The sequence below is a fragment of the Procambarus clarkii genome, chromosome 51 (genome assembly GCF_040958095.1).
Source record: "Procambarus clarkii isolate CNS0578487 chromosome 51, FALCON_Pclarkii_2.0, whole genome shotgun sequence".
Classification (NCBI taxonomy): domain Eukaryota; kingdom Metazoa; phylum Arthropoda; class Malacostraca; order Decapoda; family Cambaridae; genus Procambarus; species Procambarus clarkii.
Window position 1 is genome coordinate 7,852,184 of NC_091200.1, and position 12,278 is coordinate 7,864,461.

Below are 12,278 nucleotides of genomic sequence, written 5' to 3' on the forward strand. Positions count from 1 at the left end.
CTCCCATTGGTTATCACTGAGGGATATAAGAGCAGGAGCAGCATAGTCAATGAATGACCTAACTGCTTGAACGTGGTACATTTTGAGTACTGGTAGAGATGCACCATCTCTAAGAATTGTCAGGGAGCGCAAAGCTGAGTTTCTAGCTGTACAACGTTGCCGAAGATATTCAATTTCTTGAGTGTATTTCAACTGGTTGTCTATCATGACTCCTAGGTATTGAAAAGAGGTAACCCACTCAATTTCATGTCCTTGTATTGTGCGTCTGATGTCATTTTAACGGCCATTACTTTGGTTTTATTGCTGTGTATTTTCACTGCTATGCGTTCCACTTCCCTGCTGATAATATCTAGGCATTTATTAGCATGATTCCTGGCGTCTTTGCCATTGAGGATGACCACAAAGTCGTCTGCATAGTTATGCAGTTTGGCTTTTGGTAACTTGAGCTTCATGAATTGTTCCATGAGACAGTTGAAGAGGAAGGGGCTTAGTATTCCTCCCTACGGAGTTCCGTTTTCCAGCCTCTTTGAGGACGATGTTTTTCCTTGGAATCTGACTTTAGCTTCTCGGTTAAGCAGGCTTCCTTTGGCAAAGGCAAGAGCGTGTCCTTTGATTTCCTTATCCACAAGGAAGCACAGTGTAGCTGGAGCATAGGCTAACACGAAGGCTTTTTCTAGATCTAGAAAAATAAGGTCTAGATTTTTCTAGATCTAGAAAAAATACTTTATTACTGAGGATAAAATATCTGAAATCCTTGCACAGATAAATGACATATAAGATTAAGAAGGAACAGTGTATTGTGAAGACTAATAATAACTAACAGCAGCTTGCCTAAGAACCTGTAATATTTCCTTAGCTTAAACAATTATGTATTAGCGAGAAGGTCTATCATTAATGTATAATGATTGTAAATACATAGCAATTGAAATGGAACATTCTCTGTAACTAGCTGACATTATAATTATAAAGTGTGAATGATAGATGTAATTGTTAATGTAATAATCTCCGTTGAGGTGTGATAAAGACCTTTCGTGGGCCCCCTGTAATTCTTTTTTGCGCTACCGCTCACAGGATGAGTATGGGGTGCACAATAAACTAGCCTTAGTGCCAAACGATGCAACTATCCTTAGAAAAAAATATGAGAAAAACTAAGAGTGTTCCATTTTCTTAGGATAAGCTCTGTGGGTCCTGTTTGGCTACATAACCATATTCCGTCTTGTTTGATAAATTCTATTGTAAAATCTGAAGGAGACTTCACAATTTAAACCCTGAAGATAAATGGATATAATGTTTATATGGTGCCTGTGGTCTCAATATTATTTAAATCATTATTATATTAATCAATCAACTGCCTATCCAACTCACATATCTTCCTTCTCCTACTCTAATTCACCTTCCCTCGCCCCTTCACATTCCCTCTCCTCCCTATTAGTGAGTGGATCACCTTGACGCAGGTAAATACGTTCTCCCAAAAATATTGCATATTTATCACACTATTTCCCGTCAAATTATGTATATTTACCACCTACACAAGACGTGCACCAGGATCCTTTCCCAAGTCTCTGAGCCAGGTTCTGCCCTCCTCAGGAGTCTTCCGTAGGGATGTAGGTGCCTCTAGTCTTGCCTGTGTGAGTGTTGGGGTCTCTTTTTGAAGTTTAAGAATCTTAGCGAGTTAAAGATATCTACCATAATGGTTTAAGAGTCACCTATTGTGTATTGATGTTACTTCAAGCCTTTCAGGAATATCCCCATGTGTGTTAGTCTACTGGCTTTTTTTCTTTTTTTACTCCTCTCGAGAGTAACTCCAACTGATGAAAACTGATGACTTATTACTCTCTAATTGCATAAGGGGTCTTTAGGGATGCAAATTGTCATAGTGAAGGACGAAGAGGCTTTCTCCCGGTGGAAGGATGAAAGTTATTTGATTGTCATGTGGCCATGGATATTCTGAGCTGCCAGGAATGAAAGAAAGCTGGTCTTGCAACGGAACACTGAAATGTCATTGGGCCGTTTGGTGACTTGACAGTTGGAGTACTGGTTGCCGTGAGAAAGATGATTGACCGGACAAAGGGGCGAGAGGGATCAGAAACCTGGTAAGCTATAGGTTGCATGGGATCGAATGAGGTTAATAGGTAACGGTTTGGTTGTCAACATGTTGTCAATGTCAGAGCAAGGTAGGCAGTTGGTACCGGAGACTGGGGGCGTTGGTGGAGAACCGGAACAGGGAACATATCTCAGGGCTCCGGTAAGGCTTGCTGGCAGGTCCAAGGCCACCAACATCAGTATGTCACTTTACCTCTTACTCAACCATGTCGGCGAGGCGGATATAGGAGAGGGAGGGGGGAATAAAGATAATAGAAATAGTGTGACAGTGAGAGATAGAGAGGAAGAGAGGCTTCGTAGCTAGTGTTGTGGCTTTCAGCAAAATGTTATGAACACTCATCGTCCGGATATGGTTGTTGTACTGTGAACATGTCTAGACAGCAGGACTCCTGAAAAACTTTGCTGGCAATAACTGACAGTGTTGACATGCTGGGCGATGGAGATGTTGCAGAATGCTTCACTAAATATGTCCACACCTAACCCCATATATGTTCTCATACCTCAACACCTGGAAAATGTATTCTTTAATCTACAGAAATAATGTGTCGCGGGACATGCAGCCAGTGAATATATATATGTCAGACTTATATCGAAGTTACCTCCAACCCTGAGGGAGCCGGTCGGCCGAGCGGACAGCACACTGGACTTGTGATCCTGTGGTCCCGGGTTCGATCCCGGGCGCCGGCGAGAAACAATGGACAGAGTTTTTTTTCACCCTATGCCCCTTTTACCTAAGAGTAAAATAGGTACCTGGGTGTTAGTCAGCTGTCACGGGCTGCTTCCTGGCGGTGGAGGCCTGATCGAGGACCGGGCCGCGGGGACACTAAAAAAAAAAAGCCCCGAAATCATCTCAAGATAACCTCAAGATAACCCCCCCCCCCCCTCCCTAGGTCGAACTACTAACCCTCCCCAGGATGCGGACCTACAACAACACCTGGGTACCTATTTATTGCTACGTGAACAGAGGCAATAGATGATAGGAAACGCGCCCAACCATTCCTGTCCCGCCCATTTCGAACCCAGAATTCCAGATTGTGAGTCAAGAACGAACCTAACTGTATTATCGGGACCCGCAAACACACACACACAGACACACACAGACACACACACACAGACACACACACACACACACACACACACACACACACACACAACCTTGGAGGAATTTGACCTTACCAGTGATGAGGTCAAAAGGTGTCTGCTGGAGCTGGATGTGACAAAGGCTGTTGGTCCTGACAGAATCTCACCATGGATACTAAAGGAAGGCGCAGAAGCACTAAGTGTGCCACTCTCTATGGTGTATAACAGGTCACTGGAAACAGAAAACCTACCAGAAAGTTGGAAGACAGCTAACGTAGTCCCAATATACAAGAAGGCAAGAGGCACTGAACTACAGGCCAGAAGTGACAGGTAAGAGGCATTGAACTACAGGCCAGTTTTCCTAGCTTGTATACCATGCAAGGTGATGGAGAAGATCGTGAGGAAAAGGCTCATAGAGCATCTGGAGGGAAATAACTTTGTAACACACCACCAACATGTGTTCAGAGATGGTAAATCGTGCCACACAGGTTTAATAGAATTATATGCCCAGGCAACAAAATTAGCCAGGAAAAGGAAGGGTGGGCCGACTGCATTTTTCTGGACTGCCAGAAACCCTTTGACACAGTACCCCATAAAAGGCTGTTAAAAAAGTTGGAGCAACAGGCAGAAGTAAAAGGGAAGGTGCTCCAGTGGATAAAGGAGTACTTAAGCAACAGGAAACAGCGAGTAACGGTGAGGAGGGGAAACATCAGAGTGGCGAGATGTCACCAGCGGAGTCCCACAGGGCCTAATACTTGGACCCATCCTGTTTCTAATATATGTAAACGATCTTCCGGAGGGTATAGACTCGTTCCTCTCAATGTTTGCTGATGATGCAAAAATTATGAAATGAATCAAGACGGATGAAGATAGACAGAGACTACAGGATGACCTGGACAAACTGGAGGAATGGTCTAGAAAATGGCTGCTAAAGTTCAACTCAGGAAAGTGTAAGGTAATGAAATTAGGCGAAGAGAGCAGGAGGCTGAACACAAGGTACCATCTGGGAGGTGAAATCCTGCAAGAGTCAAATAGAGAAAAATCTGGGGGATGATATCACACCGAACCTGTCCCCAGAGGCCCACATCAAAAGGATATCATCAGCGGCTTATGCTAGGCTGGCCAACATAAGAACTGCCTTTATAAACTTGTGTAAGGAATCGTTTAGGACCCTGTATACCACTTATGTCAGACCAATTCTGGAATGTGCAGCTCCAGCCTGGAGTCCATACCTAGTTAAACACAAAACAAAGTTGGAGAAGATTCAGCGGTATGCCACCAGGCTCGTCCCGGAACTGAGAGGATTGAGCTACGAGGAAAGGCTAAAGGAGCTGAACCTCACGTCCCTGGAAAACAAGAGTAAGGGGAGACATGATAACCACCTACAAAATTCTCAGGGGAATTGACAGGGTGGACAAAGACAAACTCTTCAACACGGTTGGAACACGAACAAGGGGACACAGGTGGAAACTTAGTACCCACATGAGCCACAGAGACGTTAGAAAGAATTTTTTCAGTGTCAGAGTAGTTAATAAATGGAATGCATTAGGCAGTGATGTGGTGGAGGCTGACTCCATACACAGTTTTAAATGTAGATATGATAGAGCCCAGTAGGCTCAGGAATCTGTACACCAGTTGATTGACAGTTGAGAGGCGGGACCAAAGAGACAAAGCTCAACCCCCGCAAGCACAATTAGGTGAGTACACACGCACGCACGCACGCACACGCACACGCGCACACACACAGATGACGGACTGAAGCCCATCTCACCTGACCCCCGTGCACCTGGTCCTCCGGATGAAACTGCCTAAACAAATTAGGCACCCGGAGAATTGCAGAGGGCACCCAGCAACAACGGTTACTGATACCTAAATAAAAAAATTCTTCAGCTTTCGTTGAGAAAAACCCCCAGGCCCCTCTGCGGTAGAAACGGGACTCAACATGTCAGTTTTTTTTTTTTTTTTAGTTTTCTACCCACCTGCGAGTGGAACTCTGCACACCCCACCACAAACATGTACTCCACCCCTTGGACTATAAATAAACCGGGATTCCGATGGCTTAGTCACGGGAGACATCTCCCGTCATGCAGGGTGTAGTTGCACCTCCACAGATCTCCAGTATCAGCTCTTCATACTGGTAATGGCTCAAAAGGGCCACCACTTACGGGCTATTCATGCCCATGCCACCTTTTGGGTGGCTTAATCTTCATCAATCATCGATGGCTAAGTCATTCGAACTCAGCAGAGCTTTTCGGACTGAGGAGTAGCGGGCATACAGCCCTACGAAACAGTCGACTGTCTCCGATCATCCTGCTGACCCCCCAGACCACAACGGTCCGGGAAGACAGTCAATGACTATACTTTTGGTGCAACCAGAGGTAAGAGTATCCACTCTCCTTGTGAAAAAATGTAGACCTCCCAGAAAACACTAGACGGAAAAACGAGTAAGAGAGACTTGGCCAACTTCGGACCCTCATAAAACAAATCCCAGTCTTTTCTTTTCCAGCGGACAATAATGCCCTCCCCGTGTTTTTTTTTTTTTTTTTTTTGTGCGTGTCTCCCTCACAGGTACCTGGCTGACTAAACCATTGGAGCAGGTGAGAGGATTCACGACTCTTAAACAGTTTCTCTACTAGCCTCCCCCATCTAATGATGAGTGTGTGTGTGTGTGTGAGAGAGTGTGTAACGATGCCATTCCCGGAAACTCTAACGAGCGGTGACCAACCAAGCAGCAGTTTTCGCAGAAATGCCACACCAAGTTAGGGATACTGAACCCATCCCCTCCTGGGTTCCCCTAGCATTAGAACCCACGTTCAGATAGGGTCCCAAGTCGGAAGAAATCTACAGCATCCCTGGTGAGACGCAGGAGGAGAACCTGAACGCCACCACACGGAGTGACCCCCCAACTAAGGTGTAAACACAACCCTTATGAGCACCGGCGATCCACACCCGACACAGTGCCCCTGGTGCCCCTGGGACTATACAGTGAAGTGCTCCTATACTCGGTGATGACAGTGCTCCCTAGACTTCACGGTGAAGTGCCCACAGGTTCCCCCCCTTACACAGTGCACTCAGGATTCCCCCCCCCCCCAAATGGCAGATGACAGTCCAGGAACACATACTCCAGCGACGTCGGGTAAGCATTCTACTACCTAGTCCTATGTAGACATCCCACTTGCAGGGCCCCGAGACACAGCACCCCTGGACCTGACCGGCAAATGCAACTTCTCCAGGTAATAGCCTCGTCTCTGTAAAACCTACGGACGGTGCCCCTGGTGCACCTAACTTACTCAGGTCCCCGGGACAGTTGAGGTGTCAGGTAAGTGAGGGACGATTAGGGAGAGTGAGGGTGAGTGAGGCCCCACACTTGAAACCCTCCCCTCTTCCTCATTCCCCTCAGCCCTCCTTTTCCCCCCACACAGCCCATGTCCTCACCTCTTCTGCCCCCCTCCCAAACCCTTCCTCCCCCCCCCCCCAATCCTCCCCGTCTCCCACACCCCCAACCCTCCCCCTCTCACCCCCCCTACCCTCCATCTCTCACCCTGTCGGAAAATCCGACAGCATTTAATAATATTACATACAATATGCAGATAATATTGCTGCTGTGTTGTATACACAAGTTACCCATAGAAAATGTAGCTTGTAATGGAATTTTCCGTCAGTAGAAAACGGGATATCATTGCCACATAGTACTATAAATTCACCAGCTATTCTGTTGGAAATTATTCTTAAATACATTAATCTTTGGACTTTTTATATCATAAAAACATCTTATTTTAATTAACTTAATTATCAGTATCAAAATAAAGTAAATGTGACCCTTCTATCACTTATTGACATTGGACAAGGAGAGCCAGGCGTCAGTGGTGGTGGAGAGGTCAACCATTGTTTGTTAAGACGAAGTCGTTGGAGCGAGTTCAGCTCCTATAATTTCTCTTGGACGAAGTGTTATGGAGATCAAAGTGTTCTACCATCATCAACACGCTGTCAACAACCACAAGGGAAGTGTCTTTCCGAAATCTTATCTAAGTCATTAATGGCCAGTTAGGTAGATATGATTAATGTCGGTTAGAACACAAACGATCGACTCAACCCAGGTAATTAAGCCTTGGTCCTTATCTTATCTAATATACAGTGTTTTCTCTGATATAGCTGTCATATATTAGGATTCCGGCTTGACAGCTAGTGCCCTTTGACAGGAACAAGAAGAGGAAGGAAGACTTGGTACATCAGTTACTATGGGTGATGGAAGCTTGTCTCACACGAGGATAATTTGGTGTCTATTTTCTAGTTATATCTGGTGGACTAAGCCTGCTGTACAATAAGATAAGGCACCCCCAATTTATTTATTAATATATGTAGTGAATACTGTAGTTTGATTGGCTGCATATATATAAATTTAATATAAACCCCCCTAATGTGTAAGGATCGATTTGTGAGAATTATTGCAGAAATACAGTCCACTTAACATCATACCAATTGCTATCGAAATATATAAATTAATGTAAATATAAATTTCATATAAATTCATATAAATATATATATATATATATATATATATATATATATATATATATATATATATATATATATATATATATATAAATCTCACAGGTCGGTTCCCACACACCCCTCCCCCTCTCCCCCCCCCCCAAGCCCTTCTTGTGGGAAAACCTGACTCCAATAACTTGTAATTAAATAAATAATTCGATAGCTATGAAGGACCATCACTTTTCGAGGAAAAGTGGAAAACAAAATGAGACAATGGATTAAACTGATCCCAAGAACTAGTGTTTTATAGATCTTAGTGAAAGTGTATTTCTTATATAAATGGAGTCAAATTAGCCTGCACAAAATTGGGGAGTTACCTGCTAAAAGATTAATACATCCCTAGCATTATTCTGGTGCTGGTTCTTCTCCAGAGTAAATGAAATATGAAAGTAAATAAGGTTGATTATATGATGTTAATTGGAGGTAAATGCACCGTTTCGGCTTCAATTCCAGCCGTATGACAAAAGTATTTGGGAAATGTTTCTTTAAATTTGATGCTCCAGCCCAACCGCTTGGGCTGGTAGAGTGATGGTAGAGCATCCTGCAGGTCGGCGTTCAATCCCCGGCCATTCACGTGGTTGGGCACCATTCCTCCCCCTGTCCCATCTCAATCCTTATCCTGACCCCTTCCAAGTGCTATATAGTCATAATGGCTTAGAACTTTCTCCTGATAGTTACCTTTCCTTCTCTTCACCTACTGTACCAACAAATAGGTCCACAGGAGTTAGACAACTGTGTATTGAATCCTGGGGTAGATTAGGTTAGGTTAGGTGAAGAAGCACCTTAGAAGAACCTTAGGATGGTTCACTTACAAACCTAGCTTTACCTAAATACATATACTGTTTGTATAAACATACGTATTAGGAAACAAGTTATGTACAAAATGGGTCTATGATTTGACCATACCCAGTTATGGCTATAAAGTTCAGTTCCTGAGCCCATTATGTACTGTTATATTCTATAGAGGTACAATTATGTACCTCTAATTTGAGATATGTACCTCCCACAGGATGGGCTGCACCACCTCCCACAGAATGGGCATAGGCAGCACCACCTCCTACAGGATGGGTATGGGCTGCACTACCTCCCACAGGATGGGCATGGGTTGCAGCAGTCAGAAAAGCACAGACATTAGACTGGAAGTCGGAAAGGACTTCCACTTCCTTTGTACCACCAATTCTGCCTCAGTGATTGCCTTGTGACTGTTAGCTTGGCTCCTTGTTCCATGGCTTGTCTTTCTCAGGTCATCTGCAGTATTATTAAGTCTAGCCAGCCTGCATTCTACCTTCGAGCCCATGATGTTTGGAAGTACAGTATTGTATGCTACTCTGTCAGTGATGTTCACAAACATGTCCTGGGCCGATATTCAGGCGTGGAGATTTTGCAGGTCGAACAGGATTATGGCGGGCCCGTATGTTAATGTTCCGGGAACATTAGGGTCTCATAGAGGAGTCATCACTCATACACTACCCAGGGCGAGGCTCTTCACCTTCATAGCATGGCCTTTATGGGGTGAACTGTAGAACACACCTGAGAAATAACTGTCAGTGCAGGGGCAACACTGAGTGAGTGTTTAGGGAAGAGTCGCTCTAAACTCATGTAGCCCGTAGCACAGATTCAACTACATCCACATAACAAGTAAGGCTTCCCATCACTCCCTCAGTCCCCCTCTTCTTAAATTCCCGTATCATGGTACCTCGAGTGGTTAAACTCCATCTGCTACAGACCTCTCACCATGTCAGTGTACAGTATTGTGGAAGTTTTTTGCTTAGAAGAGGTTTGAGGGTACTGTACATGAATTGACATAAGAATAAAGGAAATTACAGAAGGCCTATTGGCCCATATGAGGTGGCTCTTATTTATATCCATCCAAACTCATTCATATACAATATGTCTAACCTACACTTGAAACAATCCAGCAATCCCATGTCTACCATATTACAATATATGGTAATGTTTCATAAATCTACAACCCCCTGTTTCCAAACTAGTGTTTATCCAGGTCTTTCCTGAATCACTACTACTACAAATAATGTTTATTGTTTTAAGTTCAAATGAATCTTCTAGAGGCCATTCCAGGCTGAGTATTTTCCAGTATCTTTTTTTCACTGAAATGGGGATGTCACCCTGTATTGATTGTGCATAATCATGTTCATGGGAAAAGCAGGACCATGCCTAGGAAAACAACTGAGTGTTCTGCTCAGGAGTAGCTTTTCATATACAGTGAACTCAATCTAATTTTTATTTCAGGTGAAAAATGCCTATTACAACTTATCAAAAACCTATCATCCTGACCAGTATAAAGGAGCAGAAGATGCTTCTCTCAAGTTCCGAGAGATAACAGAAGCCTATGAAGTTCTGGGAAATTTTCATAAGAGGAAGATGTATGACAGGGGAATTTTTACTATTTCAACAGCTGCAACACCAGCTGAAGCTGAGGAGTATTCTGCCAAATTTATGAATCACGAAGAAAGAAAGGCTATGCTCCAACCTCAACAGGACGTACTCCTATTTTTAACTTTGATGAATGGTCAAAGGCTCACTATGATCACAGTCGTGTGAGAAGAGAAGATGCAAAAATACGCTACGAGAAACAATTGAAAAAGAGATTGGAGCAAGCTGAAGGGAAGAAGACAGACATTGTTGTCACTCTTTTCATATTTTGGAGTAATTTTTATGATATTATATTCATCAACTCAGCAAGATCTTGACACAGGTAAACATAAAGGTAAATAACAATAGTCTTGGTATACATGTTATAGTATTCTTAATTTGAAATGTACGTACATGAAAATTTTATATAATGCTGTACCTGTATAATGTATATATTATATTTTGGGGGGACAATCTTTTGATGGAAGAAATATTAGCCATGCAATAATAAAATTTCACCTTATGAAATTAATAAACCTCACATTGATTACTGGATATTTTCATGTTGAGTTAAAAGTACAGTACAGTACTGTACTTTACTGTAAACTCATAAAATAAATTTGTATACATGTTCTGAGAATGAAAAATATGTTTGTGCTAATTTGCTCTAACACAAAAATTGTATGCGAGGGTAGGTTTGTAAATAGTGACACTGCTCCTGTTTGTTTTTATCTCCAAATGTTTTACAGTGCTTTAAGCAAATGATACAATACATGTTTCTGTATATTTAGACACAAAAATAATATGTAAACAATGATTCTGTATACAGTACTCATAAATAATAGATCTGTGCTATAAATAAAAAATATTAATTTTTCATTTACCTGGACTAGATACCCAGTGGTAGCACAGTGCAATTAGACCTGTAGTGTAATACTTCACAATTTATGAGCCTTTTCACATCACAAAGTAAGTGCACATTTAACATTTACTGGCCCTTGAAGTTCTCATTAGCCATGATTTGTGCCATTTTTCAGCTACAAGCTAACTGTGCACCATCAACTGCTACTAGTTACCCTCAGGCTACAATGCTACATAAGCCACTGGTAAACAGCTTCATCTCAATCCACATACCATGCTTAGACGGTGTGAGATTTGTTCACTCAGTCTGTTCAGTAACAGTTCAGATTTGTACTCTTACCACCATTGTTCTCCCTTATACTGATAAATTCCATGATCTGTTTCATTTGATTATGTCAGAAACAGTATTTGTACTGAACCAATGACATACTGCTCTGCCAGCTGCTTGCCTCCTAGGCCACAACCTAGTTTTTCCAGTAATTCTGCTTTTTTTATTCATTCTTATTAATGGTTTCAATTCACAAATAATGATTAATCCTAAGAAAAGTCTGCAAAAATTATTGAGTAATGAGAGGTCGGATTGTACAGACTCGTGTGGAAAATACTTAATCAGTATACAGTATGTGAACTCATTTGGTCAATGGATGCCAAAGAAAAGAAGTTGCTTGAACAAACGCCCAAGTATCATGCTCTGACTCTATGACTAGCAATTATCTAGTAACTGGGGGGGGGGGCTCCTTGGTGCCTGGCAAGCTCCACTCGATTCAATCCTTACCAGGCCTTTACTACTCATAAACAGATTTACCAGGAACCAGGTGCCTCTAATCCAAGAAATAGGGGATTGTAAATTGCCTTACCAAGAAAAGGCCATCAGAAAGTTGGACGAATCAAAACAGATGACAACAAGGTAATCTATAGAAATCAGGACACCAAACTCCTGAAACAAGCAGACCACTTGGTGGTGAAGCCATGCTCACTTTATATCTGTGCACTATCAGGAGGGCTGCATGCCTCCCTTCTCAGTTACCAACTTTAAAACCCCAGTCATATGCCTGTCCTTGAACCTTACAAGTTCACTTACACGTACTTTTCTGAGGACCATTTGCATAATTTTGATTGTTTCATGTTATGTGCTATCTTTTACAGGAATTATTATTGTTGTGTTTGTGTGACGATAGGATTATTATTGCTGTGCATACATGTGTATTGTTTGACATTTGTGGTTTCAATGTAGAATGATACACCAGTCAATTACCCTTGTTTTGCTAGTGTAAAGAGAGTTTTTTATGAGTGTTTCAGTTAGATCACTG